General features: G+C 39.6%; 1 pseudogene; it reads left to right on the forward strand.

The window, feature by feature from the left end:
• The window catches only part of LOC123450359, a 20,778-nt pseudogene extending 2,411 nt beyond the window's left edge, over nt 1-18,367 (forward strand).
• Nucleotides 18,368-19,831: the final 1,464 nt, after the last annotated feature.

Here is a 19,831-nt window from a genome sequence, read left to right on the forward strand (position 1 = left end):
ATTTGGATGAGTAACTCCAAGAGATACTTCATCTACTCTCATGATGTATGATGCACACATTCTCGCTATGCACGAGAAAAAAATGAAAAAGCTAATAGTATGGAAACATCTTTGTTAAAAGCTGGTTATAAATAGTATTTGGTATTCTCGGTATACATGACAATACAATAAATGCACCAAAAGCATATAAAAACTTAGTTGCAAATCAGTTATAGGTGACCTTTTCCATTCTGCCTATAGAGATAATACAACAATGGCCCAACTACACATAAACATCTTAGTTGAAAGTTGATTATAAATGGTATTTATCATTCTCGGTATACACGGCAATAGAATAAATGCACTAAGAGCATATAAAACTCAGTTGGAAACTAGTTATAAATGAACTTTTCTATTCTCCCTATAGACTCAAAACAACAAAGGCCCACTAGTACATAAACATCTTAGTTAAAATCTGGTTTTAAGTGGTCTTTGTCATTATCGATATACATGACAATATAACAAAGGAATCAAAAGTACATAAAATATTTAGCTAAAAGCTGGTTATAGATGGCCTTTGTCATTCTTGCTATATATGACAATAAAACAAAGACATTAAACCACATAAACATATTAGTTTAAAGCTAGTTATAAATGGCATTTGTCTTTCTTGATGTTGGCAACAATACAAAAAAGGCACCAAAAGTATGTAAACATATTAATTGAAAGTTGGTTATAAATGGCATTCGTCGTTCTCGCTATATACGACAGTGCAACAAAGGCACCAAAAGTGCATAAACATCCTAGTTAAAAGCTAGTTAAAATGGACTTTCCCATCGATTTCTAACCTATACATGTATTGATTATAAAATAATATATATGTTACACATTCTTATAGTTGGTCGAGTGATTGTATCTTTGGCCTACCATGGATTGAAGTCGTTATTTTATCCTTATTTATTTGATGCTATATAATTGTTTGGATGTATCATTACTTAAGTTGAGAGATAATCCAGAAGTAACTAAATGTTGTTTTGTTAGGTGGGATGATGCCGCTTTCTGAACACGAGTGCGTACTACCATTCACTAGGGAGAATACACAAGAAAAATCATTTATAGTTAAAAACCACATGGGGTAACCAATTCTCTAAGAGAGACGTAGGAAATTAAAAAAATGAGTGTTCAACTATTTCAATGTGCATGTTTATATAGATATTTATTACATAGTTAAGGAATAATTCACATGAATGAATACTACAAAAAAAACCTATTAGGCTAAAATAAGTGTCTAATAATTTGCACGCGCGTGGTGAAGTCACCAAACTGAATGAAGAAAATATGATTCTACTCATAAAAGCTATGTGTACAAAATCCAATATGGTGCCAAACTTGGGCGCAATGCTTCTAATCTATCTCAACCGCCAAGCAAACCAAACTGAAAGTGCATCTAATCCCCGGGTGGTTTTGATAATTTATAACAACATATATATCATAGAAATAATGCCTATTCTAAAGAATATTTTAGGAAAGTTCAATGTAGGTACAAAAATGGAATGTGAAAATTGGCCCCTTAAAACGGTAAGAAGAATTGTTGGCCCATGCCTCAAGTCTCCATTTTATATTTAAGTGATCCAAGATCAAATTGAGTCCATAGGTAGGCGAATACTATCAAATGGGGATGCGGTTGAGATGGCGAGTTCATTGCTCAAGTACTTAAACATCAAGCGCCAAAAGCCTCACATCATTTTACATGATTCCACTATATCACAAAGCAAAAGTTCAACTCGGACTCACCGAACCCATATACACTGGAGTCATCGGGTCACACTAACATAGTTGTTGTACTAAACACCTAAACCCTAGAATTTTGGTCTCACTGTATTTACCCTTTAATCTCACGGAAGATCACTAGCCAACCTTGTGTTGCGTATTGAAGTTCCTCCGGAATTTCCAAACAGTTTTAGTCACTGACACTAAAGTGTGGAAAGTGCTTAGGTCAACACAACTCGAAGCCACCTAATAGTTTCACCTCGAGTCATCGAAATATCTAAAGTTTTAATCTTATCTATAGTTTGGTCTAACCGAGTGTTTTCACTCGGTCCCATTTAGATGTACTAAAAGGTGAGTAACCATCACGTTCTTGGTGTTGCCTATATATACCCCTACCCACTCCGCCATTCCCTATCGAAGCAAACACATTTCACATCCATTTGTAAAAGAGAACTTCCACTCCCTGTGCTGATTTCAAAGGGATTCCACTCCAACAATTTATCCTTTGTTTTCTATTAACATCATTGCTTTCCAACAAAACCCCTATTACTCAAAAGCCAAATTTTCAAGGGAGTGTTTGAGTGTTGAGGGGATTATCCTTTAAAGCACAAGAGTAAGGAGTTCATCATCAAAAACACCATATACTACCTTTTGGATGGTGGTCCCTCCTAGATTGGCTAGGAGTGCTTGGGAGTCTCCAAATATAGTGGAGAAACCAACCTTGATGTTTTTGATATCCAAGCCTCCGTCGGCATGGATGTACGATAGCACCACCTATCATAACCACGGGTAAAAAATATCATGTGTCACCATTGCCTTTGCGATTCTCTAAACCCATCTATCTACATTACTATCACTTACATTGTCTTTACTTTCCACTTCCTATGCTCTAGACTTGCATGTGTAGGGTTCTATTTGACTTGATAGCTATGTCTAAAATCTGCCAAGAATTAAAATTCAGAAATGAGTCCATTAAATTTGGCAATAGTCTAATCGCCCCCTCTAGACATACTTTTGATCCTATAACAACTCAAAGTGACATCATGTGTGAAGAATTAAAATATGTATTTATGTCTAAGTAGAAGTGTTGGTATCATTATTCTAGTAATGGTAGGATTTTGTTCCATATCCCAAGAGTTGGGTATCTATTGCTAACTCATATTCCTAAATGATTATCTATCGATGGAATTTCACATTATAATGCACGGGGAGAAAAGAAGAAGAGAATCGTGAAGCAGCCATGCCAGATGATGTCGAGTAAGAAGTGCGTGATCCTAAAGCTGAGGTGCGGCTAGAAGACAATGAAGATGGATATGGATCATTTGTTACATATATAAACATTTGTGTTCTTGAGGAGTCCATAAATGATGTGAGAGACCTCACTAACTCTCTCTGAGAAAACAACAAAGTCCAAAGCCATGACATCCCACTTAACCACATGGATCCATACATGGGTGCCACACATTATTAGTCGCTGCCACGATGATCTCCTGAGATTTTTCTTGCAAAAACGTAACCTTGGGGAGGTTTTTTCACATCCATATCAACATGTATTGAAGAATTTATTTGTAATGAACTTGTAATGATGTCATACTTCAACTCACAGTGAGATTCAAAGCACTTTTGTTGGGCTTGCTCTAGAACTTTTCTTTGCTCTTTTCCTAGTTTTTAAAGCTTTTCCTTTTCTTCATGTTTTTATTTGTATCTTGTTACTGAGTTGTGAAAAGCCTAGAAATTCTAAACAAATTTTGTTTGCTCCTTTTCCCGTTGTAGAATTCCCTTTGCAATATGTTCTAGTTCTTTTTGCAGTGAAGTAGAGATATGTTCAGCAATAAAGAACACATCATAAGGAAGAGAAGCATGAACATTCATGGGTGCGAGGTATTTCCTATGACTCTCGCTTTATGAACTTGAAATGGCCATGCTAGTTGGTAGTAGTTCCATGTGTGATATATCCAAGTGGGATTAGGTCTAAGGGCATCTCCAATGCTGACCCATAAATGGACATGATACATGTATGTTTTTATGTCTGGACGTGGTCCACACACATGATGTGGGAGGGATAGATGTAAGGTTATTCACAAGGTAGTCCTGTTGGGAGGAGAGAAAGTAGGTGGGGACAATGCATGTGGTGGGATATTGTGTAGTGGTGAGTGGATGGGAGGAGAGAGAGAAGAGGGGGACCATGCATGAGAGGAGAGAGAAAAGAGAGGAGGACCAGTCAAAGGCTTTGTATTGGTCAAGTGCATGTCAAGACTCCCACATAGCTCCGCCTAGTTTGGTTCGAGTTTGCTATAAAACGGACATCTGGACCACTTTGCGGACCGATATGGGTCCCGATTGGATGACAAAGTTAGTAAAAATAGTCTAGACAACATATATCAGAGCTCTACAACTCTTCTTTGGAGATGCACTTGGCTACTATAATGTTTTTATTCACATAGCTAAGTTAATTAAGAAGTTGTTGTTCTTTTTTGTCTAGTTAACTAAGACTTTGTGGTGAGACCTGTTTCAATAAAAAAAGGGATGTTAAATAAGAAAATCATGAGAATAAGGGAAAACCATTTAGAAGACTTGTTGTCGAGAACAATTGTTTTAAGGAGTTTGAGATACTCGACCACTACTTACATTGATAGACTCAATAGTGCTCGTGGAAAGAGTTCTACTTAGAGACTGAAATGATCGGTATTGTCGCCTAGGGGGGGAGTTAATAGGCGACTAACATTTGTTCACTTTCTTTTATATTCAAGGGATATAATAAGAACATAGTATATCTATATATGCAACAAAATGGACAACCTATATTGCTAGCTCATAGATGAAAACAACGTAGATAAGATACAAATAATACTAGCTTGCACTAAGTACGTGAAGGAAAGAATAAGCTGCTAGTGTAGATGATGATTATTTTTCCCGAAGATCCCTCCTTTGGGGGAGGTATGTCTTCCCTGGAAAGCGTGGTGGCACAATTCACACCAAGCACCACAATGGCTCACCTTATTATCCTTGCATCCTACCACAAACCAAGGTTCCACGATCCACTACGTGGTCTATAGGAGGCGGTAAACTAACCTTCACAAACATGGTTGGGCCTATATCCACAATTTAATAGGATGCACCCAATGATACATCTCCAACGTATCTGTAATTTTTGATTGTTCCATGCTGTTATATTATCATTCTTGGATGTTTTTGGCACTAACCTATTTACATAGTGCCTAGTGCTACTTGTTGTTTTGTGCTGTTTTTTCCTTCGTAGAAAATCAATATCAGATGATGTTCAAATGCCACGAAACTTTACGGAGATATTTTGGACCAGAAGGAAACTTGGGAGCCAAGAATGAGCAGTAGACGAGGCCCAGGGGCCCCACTAGACACGAGGGCGCGCCCAGGGCCCCTAGCACGTCCTCTGAGCTCCTCCACTGCACCTGAGCTCTATAAATACCCCACTGCCTCTGAGCTCTATAAATACCCCAATATCTAGTGGGGCCCTTGGGCACCTCCTCCACTGCCTCTGAGCTCTATAAATACCCCAATATTCAAAAAACCCTAGAGTCGACAAAAAATTGTTTCAGCCGCCGCAAGTTCCACAAGCCACGAAATACAATCTAGAGCTTGTTCTGTAGTGGAACACGATCACACACAGGTTCACCATCGCCACTGGTGCTCCTTCGATGACGCGTGAGTAGTTCATATCAGACCTACGGGTCCATAGACAGTATCTAGATGGCTTTCTCTCTTGTTTTGTTTCTCAATACAATGGTCTCTTGGAGATCCATATGATGTAACTCCTTTTTTGCCATGTGTTTGTTGGGATCCTATGAATTGTGAGTTTATGATCATATCTATGAAAACATATTCATGCTTGATTATTATAGCCTCATATTTCTTATCTGATATTTGGTTTTGTCTCGCCAACTTGATCTTTTATCTTGCAATGGGAAGAGGTGCTTTGTGATAGGTTTGATCTTGCGGTGCTCAATCTCAGTGATAGAAAGAGACATGACACACATGTATCGTTGCTATCAAGGATAAAACGATGGGGTCTATTCCTACATGAATAGATCTTGTCTACATCATGTCATCATTCTTGAGGCATTACTCCGTTTCTCCATGAACTCAATACCCTAGATGCATGCTGGATAGCGGTCGATGTGTGGAGTAATCTCTACTATTAAAGGAGAATATGCCGTCGTGGTGATGGTTTGACCTCCTCCCCTTGTATCACCCCACAACAAAATTCTCGTCGCACGATCCAACTCCAAAGAAAACAGTCGGTTCACGTAAGGGAAACCAGCACAAGAAATAGGAGCCGGGGAAAAAATGGGAAAACAAAAATAGCCACGAGCCCACTAACACACGCCCCACGATCCAATCGCCCTCTCGAGACAAACCTCCTTATTCTGCCCGTGCACGTCGCCTCCGCGTGCCATGAACGACGTTGTCCCGCCGGTCGCCATCACCTGAACCCAACCTTCCCTCCTCTCCCGCATAGATTCCAACCCAAATCCCCTCACTGGCCTGGTTCCTAATTCGCCGCCGCATGCCTTACGCGACCAATACATGTCTCCCACCAGCGATAAGTAGCTGTGCGTACCCGCCGTCATTGGCTCTTGTGGTTTGACCTATCGTCCCCGACTCTCTCCTCCTCCACACCCAAGCTGCACCTCCCTCCACGTGATGCCGACCGACGACCCTTGCCTCAACCTGTGATTGTAGTTGCTGCCTTTTGTAATGTATGTGCAATTCTGATTGTTTAGTGTGTGCTCTTAGTTCGTCGCTCGCATCATACTTCGTTCATCTGATCTAGGGAGCATATCTCATTCTTGAGTCCATTTTCACCTTGCTATGGGTTAGTCTGCAATGATGTGTACTATCCTCGAGTACCCTGCTATGTTTTTGTTAGCGATGTGAAACCAGTGTGCTGTTTTTTTCAAGCCGTTACTTCAAAAGAATTTTTGTAAGCGAAATGAAGCTAGAGTGGTGGCAGTTAGAGACCAATGTTACATGTGCTCTCCGGTTTAAATAATTTCAGAAAGATTTCATTTGATGCCTCTAGCTAAATATATTTTTAATTGGATGGATGGATATTGAATAATTGCATCATATTTGGAGGTAATAATGACGTGTCGTATGTGTTGGGGTCCACGTAATAATTAGCTTACTTACCATATTACATTACTTCCAAAGGATACCCATCATGATAGGAAATCCCATCTTTATTTGTGGAGCTAGCAGAACATAGTACATCCAACATGCCTAGCACCCATTCCTTGTCCTCTCATCCATGTGATGTATGCTTTTACCCTAAAGATTCCATGAACATTGCTTGTTTATTCACATCAAGTTAGGGTTGTATATACATGTAAATTTGTATCAGAACAATACCCTATAGGGAGGGAATTAGCTACGCAAGGGAAGATGCCTCAACGGTAATTTTAATTATGGAATTAGGACCACGATGGATGCGGGCAAGCTGCGTCTTGACGAGTATGATTTTTTAGGTTTTATGGCGTTTGCAGATTTTACCGAATGTCACGTAGATTGGTTTGGTACACAAAAAAATTAATCACACTCCTTCTAGGACAAAAGTATACACATACTACATGGCTTTGATGAAGTATATGCCTCTTCCTCTGAGTAGTATGCCCCCAATTTCTATTCTTCATCTAAATTGCAGCTTAAATAATATGTAATTTCTCTCAAAAGTTATGTACCCCTCATACTTCTCTCTTAAGAATTTGGAAATCTGTTGTGCATATCAAGAGACCGAAATATCTTTTCAATTAATTTTCCCTTAAAAATATATCATAAATATACGAATATCTTAAAATATTCCGATAACATAGAAGATGTGTACCCCCGACATTTTTCTTAAAAAGATCATATGCTCTTTTTGAGTTGGAAACATCTGTATATTATTTTCTTCAAGTAGAATTAGGAATACATTGTTGATCAATATATTTTTGATCAGTACGAAAACTGAGTTTTGAAGGTGAAGATGGGGAGCTATCATCTTATATCTAAAAGTCCAAATAGTGGCTCGCCCTTCTATGTGTTATTAGTCGTTGGATGTTAGTTCTTAATTTTTTTCGTTGAACTAATCATTCATGAAATGGATGATGTAGACAATATCATGACTCGTTGGGCGATGATGCGGCCTAGCAACACTAAGGAGTTACCGCCTGCTTCTGCAGCAAGTCACTAGTGGTCAAGACCTCCACGTTTGGATCAAGCATAATTCACGACTGATTCTGGTGGTAAAGTTGTGGTCTTCGTATTGTTCTATATCAAGTTTTTTTGCTTCTTTATGGCAAAAATTCCATGTTTAATTCAATGATTTGGTCGGTTTATGGTAAGGAAGTGACACTTCATTAGATATATTCTAACTGAAGTTACATTGAAAATATTAATATGCACAAAGCATACATTCTCAGTGTAGTTGGATCGAGTGATGTTTAATTGATGGATTCTCAAGGAAGTTACCTTTTGTGTCCTTTAGTTCAGTTGTATTAACTTGTGCAAAGGAAATTAAAATTATTTTATATCTTTCAAAGCTTCTAAAATTAGTGAAGTCACGGGTTAAAGTCATTGATGTTCTATAGTATCTACATAATTGATTACAACACCGCACATGTGCTTTGGTTCTTTACTATTTCGACACTTGTTTTACCGTGAGGTGAGTTAATGATTGGGAACTTATATTGCCAAACTGGCCTGCATATTCTGTCATCCATTTAGTTGTAGTATTAGGCACATCTTTGAAGCTTACATTGTTGTCACCTCTTGTCGTTTAATAGCGTGCTAATAATTCATTTGTAACTAGCAAGCCTTAAAATACATGTAGTAGCATACCTTCTATTTTACATTAGTGGGATCTTTGATATCTTTTTGAGAATGCGAAACTTAAGAACGGAAGTACTCAACAAATCAACATAGAGGTTAGTACAAAGTTTTTAAGAGGTGTTTTTGTTTGCATTCTGCACTAACAAAATCATGTTGCCATTCATTTTGACCTGATCCAAGGTAAGGCCTATCAAGGTTATCTTCCATGCTATAATAACTAAATTATGTATTTTTTATTCTTAGACGCCATACTGATGGGATTTGGCAAGTAGATGATGGAGAGGCAACATTCACTTTGTTTGTGTCATGCATGTATGCGCTTTCTTCATCATTCTCTTATCATTATTAAATTTTGCACGTATATACAATTAGAAAGGAGATGACAAGCCTTATATACTACTCCCTCCGATCCAAAGTTAGTGTCTTGGTTTCGAACTAAGGTTATGGATCATACATGTACATATGCCACAACATACATGTACTCAGTTAATCATGTTCTGTGCACTAGAAGATCTAGAAAAACAAATGTGTGAGCAAAACTTAAGTAGTAACCTTATATTTGTATGCATATTAGAAACAAGAATTATAATCTTTAGCTCGAGTTGTAAATAAATTAGTTTAGCGCTAAGTCCAGCTTTAGTATGATCATACATTGATGGCACGGAAAATTCTTCTATTATTTTCTTATTGCAGGTTCGACTTGACTCACAACTTGTGTAGGCATGATTTACTACATGGGTGGCCAAATCGTCACCTCATATTTGCGATGGTCCAACTTTTGTATCCCGATTATTGTGGTGGCTACAACATTGGATAGCTCTTAAAATGTGTGATATGTATGCAACGAGTAGTATATCGGTTGTAAGTTTCCATAGGTACGACCTATGTTATAGTTTTGGTATTTTCACTTTTTTTATCGAGGTAAATATAAACTCTTTGATCCTGGTAACTAATTACCCTATTGGATTTAATGTGTGAATAAATATATGTTTGTTATAATATCTTTGTTCACTATCCTTTTTGCTTCCTGCACACATATTCAAATGCCACACCGCTAATAATGTATTAGATGTTTGATACTTCATAAGTGGCCATTAGTAGGAGCAGATTCTTCAAGTAAGACTGCACCTATAAAAGAATCCTTAGAGTTAAAATGCGATGGAGATTCGAGAGTTGGAAAAGGCAACATTGTATCCTTAGAGTTACGCTTAATGAAGCATGGGAACCATGAACCAATCATTTGTGTAGAAACAGAGCGAGGTTATATGAGAATAACGACCGAGATTTGACACTTCCACATTCACGGCTTTGTTTCCCATGGCAACACACAGGGATTAAACTAGTAGAAGTAGATGCAGGAAGAAGTCGGTCTACTTGTCTTGGACGTGATGCCTATATACATGATCATTATCTTGAATATCGTCATAATTATTTTCTCTTCTATCAATTGCCCAACAGTAATTTTTCTACCCACCATTTTCTATTTACTCGAGATAAGCCACTAGTGAAACCTACGGCCCCCGGGTCTACATCACATTATCTATTTGCCATCTCTACTTTGCTCTTTGTGTTTCTATTTTATTTTCTCTTTTATTTTTAGATCTATATATATTATGGAAAAACCTAAAAAGCATTGCTTTGTTTTATTTGCTATCACTCTTATTTGCATTTGTCAATCTATCCTTACTTTACCCACGAGGGATTGACAACCCTTCCATGCGTTGGGTTGCGAGGATTTGCTATTTGTGTGCACGTGTTGATTACATAATCTTGTTGATCTTCCTAGTCGATTGATACCTTGGTTTCAAAACTCAGCGAAATACTTGTCGTCTTTGTGCTAGATCAGCCTTTAAGCTTGGAGGGAAACCAACGCAACCAACAAGGAGTCACCCAACAAGACCACGAAGCCTAACCATAATGGATTTGATCTCCAAGGTGACCTCTTTCATCTAGGGATCCCAAACACCCAAGAGTAATAGTATCCAAAAGTAAAGTACATGGTGATCAAATTCCCTTTGGTGGAAGTGTAGAACCAAGTCTTATCTCCCAAAAATTAGAAGAGCAACAATTTTCAGTGGCTAGGTAGAGAGATTGAGTGAATTCATGCTTTGGGCAACAAAGGAGGGGATAGGGAGGCAAGAAATAGGTCAAACTTAGGAAGAACACCCCATTTATATAGTCCCTCCGCCAATCCAACTGTTAAACATTTTTTTATCCTAAGCCATACTATCGCTCTTGGAGCGGTACAACCATAGTCCCATGAGGGCTACATGGAAGTACCAAAGCACTACTACTATTCCGAAGAGCGGTACTACCATAGCCCCCTTTATGATGCACACTAATGGCTAGGCGGTCCAACCTCTTAGGGGTCTTGTAGATTAGCTAAATAAATTATCTAGTAAGGTCATAGTAGTCTCGCCATATACAACATCCAAAATAGGAGGGGAATACCCCCTCGGTAGTAGAGCCGCTCTAATATAGGAGCGGTACTACCATCCATGAGCATGGTACTACCATCCTGGGATAGAGAGTTGTAGTACCGCTCCCATGAAACGCGTGGTACAAACGCTCTCTACCCCGATACTAATGGTAGAGAAAGACTTAGGGGGTGGATGAAAATGGAGAACACCTTGACAAGAGGCGAAGGTAATGTGGGTGAAAATTGTATTTTTTTACATGTTTGATTCCACCCGTACCTTCCATTGTGGACACCCTCTTAATAGTGTGGTTTTCCTATGAATCAAAAGGGAATAAATCACCAGAGCATCGTATTTGCTCTTTTCCTTTCATAGGGCAACCAAACTGTCTTCTGCCTTTCTTGAATAGATGTGTATAGATCAATAAAATGATTAGACCGTAAATTCCTTTGTAATCTCTACACCAAAATCACTTAGGGAGGGAAATGCCCTTTCAATCTCCCCCTTTTGGTGTTTTTGACAATGAAAGCTTTGACATATAATATAATAAAGAACAATAATGGCCTAGATGACGGAGAAAAATACCGCCCAATCCCTTAGTAGGGTTCATGGCGAGATTGCAACTACCGGAACAAAGTGTGCAAGCATAGTTTAACCATGTTCGGTCCTCCTAATAGTAATACCCTATGTCCTGCTTCTTTTTGTTATTCATGGTGGGGAGATACCTCATGTACAGGATTACAATGGTGTACAGGATTTCTACTAGGAGTTTTATCTAAGATTGGATTCTCAACAAAGCCCTAGACCTTCCTTTATGTAGACAATAGAGGCTTAGGGTTTACACGAGGGTAGGTAAGTTTCTTGTGGCGCTCGCGTCCTACCTTGGAGATCACAAAGATCGCTTCTAGCTCCTAAGAGTGTCTTGGGCCTAGTGGGCCCCACATGCCTAATTAGGTCGATCTTCCTTACTTTAGGTACCTCACGTACGAAACCCCATTAGTAGCCCCCGAGCATGGGGCAGGTCCCAGGTGCTTTAGTGCTGAGCCCTGATACGTCCATTTCGCTTCATCTTTTCCAGTTGATTTTTATTATGTTTCACTCATTATTTCACTTGATGATAAATCCTAATGCCTTTTTTCTCTTATTTCACAAGATTTCTAAAAAGATGGAAATTACTAACTGAAATTCTAAACCAAAAAGGGCTACACAAGAACTGGATATTTTCTCGAACTCCAAATGACCTAAAGATTTATGGAGATTTATTTTGGAATATATAAAAAAGTACCAGCGAAAGAAATACCACCAGGGAACCCACCATGATGCCAGAAGCCTGGGGGCCTCCCCGTGAGCTCGTGGGCCCACAACAGGTCTCCGATGCCCATCTTCTCACATATGAAGTTTTTTGACCTAGAAAAAAATTAGAATGCATCTTTCGGGATGAAGCATCACTGTCTCGAGGCGGAACCTAGAAAGGAGTACTTTTTCTCTCCGGTGGAGCAATTACACTGAGGAAACTTTCCTATGGGAGGGTAAATGGAAGCCACTGTCATCACCAATCCTTCCTCCAACGTGGGAGGACAAATCTTCATCAACATATTCACCAGCACAATCTCATCTCAAAGTCTAGTTCGTCTCTTGTATAAAATATTTGTCTCAAAACCTCAGCTTGGTACCTATGGGTTGCTAGTAGTGTTGGTTAGACCTTGTAGTTGGTGCTAGTTGATTTATTCGGTGGAAGATTATATGTACATATCCTTAAACATATTCATTATACTTCTTATCTTGAACATGATAATGATTTGTGAGTAGCTTTCTTTCTTGAGGACCTTGGATAAGTATTTTTGTAACTAATCATGTGAAGTTGGTATTCATTCGATATTTCTATGATGTGTATGTTGCTCTTCCTTTAGTGGTGTCATGTGAACATCGACTACATGACACTTCACCATGCTTGGGCCTAAGGGAAATCATTGGGGAGTAATAAGTTGATGATGAGTTGCGAGAGTGACAAAAGCTTAAACCCTAGTTTATCTGTTATTCCATAAGTGGGTGATTTGGATCCATATGTTTCATGCTATGGATATACTTATCTTAATTTTTCTTTCGTAGTTGCACATGATTGCGAGAGGGGGTAATCATAAGACTATTATTTGTTCAAGTAAGAACAACACCCTAGTAGAGGTCCACCCACATATCAATTATCAAAGTACCCAAAGTGAATCAACTAGAAATGATGAACATGGGTGATGAACCACATGTGTAGGGGATCTATCATAGTCCTTTTGATTAGCAAGAGTGTTGAACCCAACGAGGAGCAGAAGAAATGACAAGTGGTTTTCATTAAGGTATCCTCTGCAAGCACTGAAATTATCGGTAACAGATAGTTTTGGATAAGGTAATTCGTAATGGGTAGCAAGTAAGAATTGTAACAATGGTGCAACAAAGTGTACCAATCCTTTTGTAGCAAAGGACAAGCCTGGACAAACTATTATATTTAGCAAAGAGCTCCCGAGGACACATGGGAATTTCTGTCAAGCTAGTTTTCACCATGCTCATATGATTCGCGTTCGTTACTTTGATAATTTAGTATGTGGGTGGACCGGTGCTTGGGTGCTGCCCTTACCTGAAAAAACATCCCACTTATGGTTAACCTCTCTCACAAGTATCCGCAAATACGAAAGAAGAATTAAGATAAATCTAACCATAACATGAAACGTATGGATCCAAATCAGCCCCTTACGAAGCAACGCATAAACTAGGGTTTAAGCTTCTGTCACTCCAGCAACCCATCATCTACTTATTACTTCCCAATGCCTTACCCTAGGCCCAAATAATGGTGAAGTGTCATGTAGTCGACGTTCACATGACACCACTAGAGGAGAGACAACATACATCTCATGATTACTTATAGCAAGACTTATCCCATGTCCTCAGGAACAAACGTAATTACTCACAAAGCATATTCATGTTCATAATTAGAGGAGTATTAATAATCATTAGGCCTTTTTTGTTTCGCATGGGTCGGAGGGGTTTTCAAGGGATTAACCCAGCGAGGCCCAGAATCCTCGCGAACCCCCGGCGACCCGTTTGATACGCGAGGTTACATGGGCCAACCCACTCGATTCCCCTTCGATCCGCTTCTTCCCACGCGCTTCTGAACCCTCGACGAGGGGGTCGAGGATTTGGCTGCCCAACTCATCAAATATGCCGCCACTCAACTCCTCCCAATGACACCGCCACCCAACTCCTCCCCAAGCCACCGTCGCCGCCTGACTCCTCAACGTCGGCGATCTCTCCGGCATACCGTACTACTCCCCGACGGTAAGTCTTCGCCTCGCCTTCCCTCCTCTCCTTTCCCCGCGTCTTCAAGGGTTTTATATTTGTCCAGCCATCGCTCATGCCTCATCTCGGTGGGGGGTGTGTGGCGCTCACCGCGGTGGAGACGAGATCGTCGGCATAGTAGCCGTCGGAGGCTCAGACAAGGACGAACGAGTCATGATGGGTGGGCTGCACGGACCGGACAGGGCGAGTTGGGCGGTGGCCGGGGAGCTGAGCTTCGATGTCACCATCGCCATTGGTTCGATGGATGGATGGATGGATCAGCTTTACGTTTGGACACGATGGCAAGAAATAGGGAGGGAGGGAGTGGGTTGGTGTCTGCCCATCCAAACGTTCAAAGTGCACATCACCAAAGCTTCTGCACTCATCCATAATCGCGAAGATCCCAATTGGAAAACAACAGAAGCAATCTCCAGCACTTGTGCATCGGTGATGCCTTTCTTGTACACATAGCCTGTTTCGTAAAAGCAGCTGGTCTTATGACAGGTGCAAGCCGTATGTCCATAGCAGGCTGGTCTTATTTGGGCTCTATTTGAATATACGGATTAGTTTTTTGTAGATGTTATTGTGTTCGCAGATAGGGAGATTATTCTCGGGTGAGACGGCTGCCTAGCACCGGACGAGCATAAAGTACTGGTCTAATGGTGAACTAAAAATTAGTATGGCTATGTCTTGACCTACACTGCAGATTATTGTTATTAAGACGGTGTCTAGTGGACTAGATCCTTCCAGCAGTTTATGCAACACCTTTTGACAAATTATTCAGCGAAATGTTTTCTTTTGTCGCATTCATATTGTGATTTGTCCATGGCTCCACGCCATTGTATGCTAGTATGACAGAGCTGGTGAACCTACCGTGCAGACCCAGAAGCCGGTAGCATGTAAGAAATTTATCGGGTAATGTTTTCATTCGATTTGATTGGCAATCAATCTAGTTGGAGAAGTTGCAGTTGTTGCCAATTGCAGTGCAGGGCAAGAGGAACAAGAATAGATAGATGTACTTGCCTTTTATCGTTTGTTTGGTGTTGGTTAGGGAAATAGATCTTTCAGACTTTCACATCCCCCTGTTTCAATTAGGGGAAAAAGCAAGAGAAAATGTTTCTGCCATATAATGATTGACATTTCTGTTTGCGTGTAAGCATGCTTAAACAGTAGCACATGGATGATGGATTACTTGGCGAAGATATGGTATAAAATATCAAACAATATAGTAGGCATGGTTGTTTCTATATTATATATATGTATATGAATGATTATGTGTTATCTTATACGTCGTTTATTATCCTACTTGTTGCTTGCTGATTCTAGTTTTAGTGCCGAGATGAATTCTAAAATGATCGACTGAATTAGGAAGAGAAGAAGAGAGGATGATGAAGACATGATTTCCTTCATTTGGCCCGTATTGCATCGATGCGTAAAAGACGATCAATCGAGAGAAAGCAACGACATAGCTCCATCCTATATGGAAAGAATCGTGTCCATGATATTATTACATGCATATTAAAAACTGCCTCGTGGCTTATAGGATGGAGCCACATATCTTTAGGGCGTTGGCATCTTACCTTTGAAGAGAAAAGTCGGTATTGGATACAAGAGTTAAGGTGGAGGAGAAGCTGGCCTTTTTTTGTACATGCTGTCCCACAACGCGTCTTATGAAGATCTCGAGTTAGAATTTCTACATAATGGTCAAACATTCCATGAGTACATCAACGAGTTCTTCAACATTATTCCTTTCTTAGATAGTCGATTTTTGAGGCCTCCGAGCATTGATGAACCACATCCAAAAATCTCCACCGACCCAAGATTTTATGCTTATTTCCAGGTTTCCATCAGTAACACTTCCACAATTTACTTTCAGAACTTGAAGTTCTTCATCTAATTTGAAGTTCTTTATTTACCTTCAATCCATTTGCTTGTAGAACTGTTTATGAGCCAGTGATGGTTCACATGTACCTATAACTGCAACACCTGGGATTGCCGCTCCATTTCGGAATAGGAAGGGCACCCTCAATCATAACATCATGATTGCATGCGACTTCGATCTACGATTCACTTTCATATCATGTCGCTGGGACGGTTCACCAACAGATGCAAGAGTTCTTCAGTCTACGATGATGACATGATTTAGAGTACCCGAAGGCAAGTTTTACCTAGTTGATGGGTGTTATACAAACATTCAGTCATTTCTGGCACCTTATCGGGGTGTCTGATATCATTTGAAGGAATTTGGTCAAGGACACGCTCGGCCACAGAACCACATGGAATTGTGGAACAATCGGCATGCTATTCTACGCAACCATGTGGAAAGGTCCCTAGTAATTCTTAAGAAGCGCTTCCCAATTCTTCATGTTGGCACACTACATACAATCGAGAACCAAGTGAAACTTCCCGCTGCTGCTGCAGTTCTTCAGAATATCATCAAGATGCATAATGGAGACGAGACTTGGATTGACAACCAGCCCAATAACATAGCGCCAAATGATATTGTTGATCTCCCAAATGGTGATGAGAATAACTATGGGATCAACAACTTAGGGAACACTTTGAGCGATGAAATCGCAATGCAAATGTGGGAGGCATATCATCCTGAATAACCAACATTGTGGTGTATTTTTTAATCATATATAAATATGCATTTTAATCCTGAAGAAGTTGTCACCCAAAATTAAAAAGACTTGTCCAAAAGGCATTTTAATGCTTCATCTCCACTTGTAGAATTATAGCAACTCTTGTCATGTTGAGTGTGATCAAGTATTCCATTATTTTACTCTATACATTTCTTTTCAAATTGAATGATAGTAACTCTTATCATGTTGAGCATTAGTTTGAGCAATTTAAATTTGTGCTATGTGTAGTTACGAGGCCCATAGCTCAGTGCAACCCGGCTCTTGAAAAGGCTCTCGTAGATTTACTTCATGAGCTCAATAATCCATATCATAGGGGACAAAATGGTTGGTCTAGTGAATCTTGGAATAGAATGACAAAAATATTCCATGAGAGATATTCCCATACAAATTTCACAAAACAACAAATCCAAGAGAAACAAAAAGAATTGAAGGGTCAATACAAGCTTATCAAGGATGCTCAAAAGCAAAGTGGTGTTAGCTGGAACTATCATACACAAATGATAGAGGTCGGCCCACATCTTTGGCAGAACCTGATTATGGTAAGTTCTATAATATTCAATGCAACTTGTATTCCATGATTCTTTTGTAATCAGTGTTGTTTTTCTAGGTTTGAAAAATCATTTCTCTTATATACAATGCTGGCCAGACATAAGCAAGTTTTAGACAAATCCATTTCCTCTATATGACAAGCTAGGTGATCTTTATATGGTGAGTTTAATGGATTTTCATTTTCTACCTTTTTCTTGAACTTTATAAAGAATTGCTATTGCTATGTGACCTTTAATGAGAAATTTGGTGCTTGTGCAGGACACATAGCAGAAGGTAATTTCAATTTTACATCAATTGAGGCTACACAAGTGACTGACGATGATCCTGAAGTTGAAAGAGATGAGACTGACTTCTCTTTTGATCTGAATCAGTGCGACGATGATTTTCACATGTATGATGATCCAAGAGATGCGGCTCAAACTGATGGTACAAGAGGAGCTACTCAAAGTGATGGTCCAATAGATGGTACTCAAAGTGATGTTACTCGAGCAGGTGATCCTAGTGGTTCCAATATAAAGCCAGCGAAAGAGCCCAGGAAGAAGAAGCGGGATGATCCCATGATGGAAGTGATGGCGAACTATGTGGAGATGAAAGGAAGCAAGCACAGGAGGAGTCTGCTCTGTTCACAGGGTCAAAAAATGCCCAACAGTTCACCATCACAAAGTGCATTGCTATTCTGCACAAGATGGAAAGCATCTCACATGGAGAAAGAGACGCTGCATACAAGGTGTTCAAAAATGCTGAGAATCATGAGATTTTCCTCAGTGACGCCGATGAAGATAAAGTGAGCGTCTCGTGTTACTTCGAAGTGAAATGACAGACTTTCCTCGAGGTATCTAAGGTAAGATTTCACTATGTTCTTAGTTATTGTACTTGATCCAAAGAAAAAAATATTGGCTGAAGGTTCTACAGTTGTCCTGTCCAAACTGTAATATTTTTGATAATATGAATTCTGATCCTAGAGTTTAGTTTTGATTTTAAGCAGTGGAAAAAATACACCCCGTCTAATCGTGAAGATGCAACTGTTGCAAACTTGCATCAACATTTTATTTTTACTAGCACGTGCATTCGTGATATATAGGTGTAATGTTCATGTTTGTAGCAGCAACAACAACTAGACTAATGAGCATCAAATTCTGATCCCATGAGTACTGTTTCTGCCAGTATATGTGTATGCCTTTGTAGGAGTAATAAGCTGCACATGAGTTTCTTTGTTTTCTTCAGTATCATCATCTTAATTTTGGTATCATCGGGTTAAGAAGTGGAATGAGAAGAGGGAGAATGGGACATTTGCACAGCCCCTGTGAATCATTCGTTTGACAGTCTCCTCAGTTAGTTTTGTGTCATCGCTACTGTTGTCTTGTAGTTGGAATTTGGGCTCCTGTCATCTTCCAGCAATCGTTGTAGAACAGAAGTGAAGCTTTTTTCTATGTTGCACAAATATTTCAGCATGCTTATGTATTTTGTTATCCAACATACATAAATGTGCGCATGTATTTTCCGGGACTTGCGAATTTATGCTGAATACCTATGAGATATTATTGGTTTTCTCGGACTTGCAAATGCAGAATACCCATGAGATATTATTGGTTGTAAGTCATGTTGTTGTGGCACACTATGTTGTTGTGATGTGACTACACAATTATGTGATAATATATTGATTGCAAGTCAAGCAAATTATGTAGCTCATGTGAAAATTGTTGCAAGATTAGATTATTAACTATTTTACACCATTTTAATTTAATATGGAAATCCCTCCCTGTCAAACAACATTTTGTATGGAGGGGGATTTGAGGGATGTGTTGCTGGAGGGGGATTTGAGCTTTCAAGGGGATTGGGTGGAAGAGGGGGAGTTACCAAATCCCCTGAAATCCCATCCTCCCAAAACCCCGCACAATCGCTTGCTACCAAACAAGGCCTTAAGGATCTGAAGATACGATCTTCCACCATGTAAACCAACTAGCATCAACTACAAGGAGTAATCAACACTACTAGCAACCCACAGGTACCAATCTAAGGTTTTGAGATAAATCTCCGACACAAGAGATGAACTAGGGTTTGGAGAGGAGATGGTGTTGATGAAGATGTTGATGGAGATTGACCCCCTCTCGTTGAGAGGATCGTTGGTGATGATGATGTCTTCAATTTCCCCCTCCGGAAGGGAAGTTTCCCCGGCAGAATAGCTCCATCAGATCTTTAGATTGGTTCTGTCGAAGTTCCGCCTCGAGAAGGCGGCACTTTGCACTGAAAGTTCTGATATGATTTTTTTAGGTCAATACCCTTCTTATAGCACAAGATGGGCAC

This window comes from Hordeum vulgare, chromosome 4H (genome assembly GCF_904849725.1).
Source record: "Hordeum vulgare subsp. vulgare chromosome 4H, MorexV3_pseudomolecules_assembly, whole genome shotgun sequence".
NCBI classification, from domain to species: Eukaryota; Viridiplantae; Streptophyta; class Magnoliopsida; order Poales; family Poaceae; genus Hordeum; species Hordeum vulgare.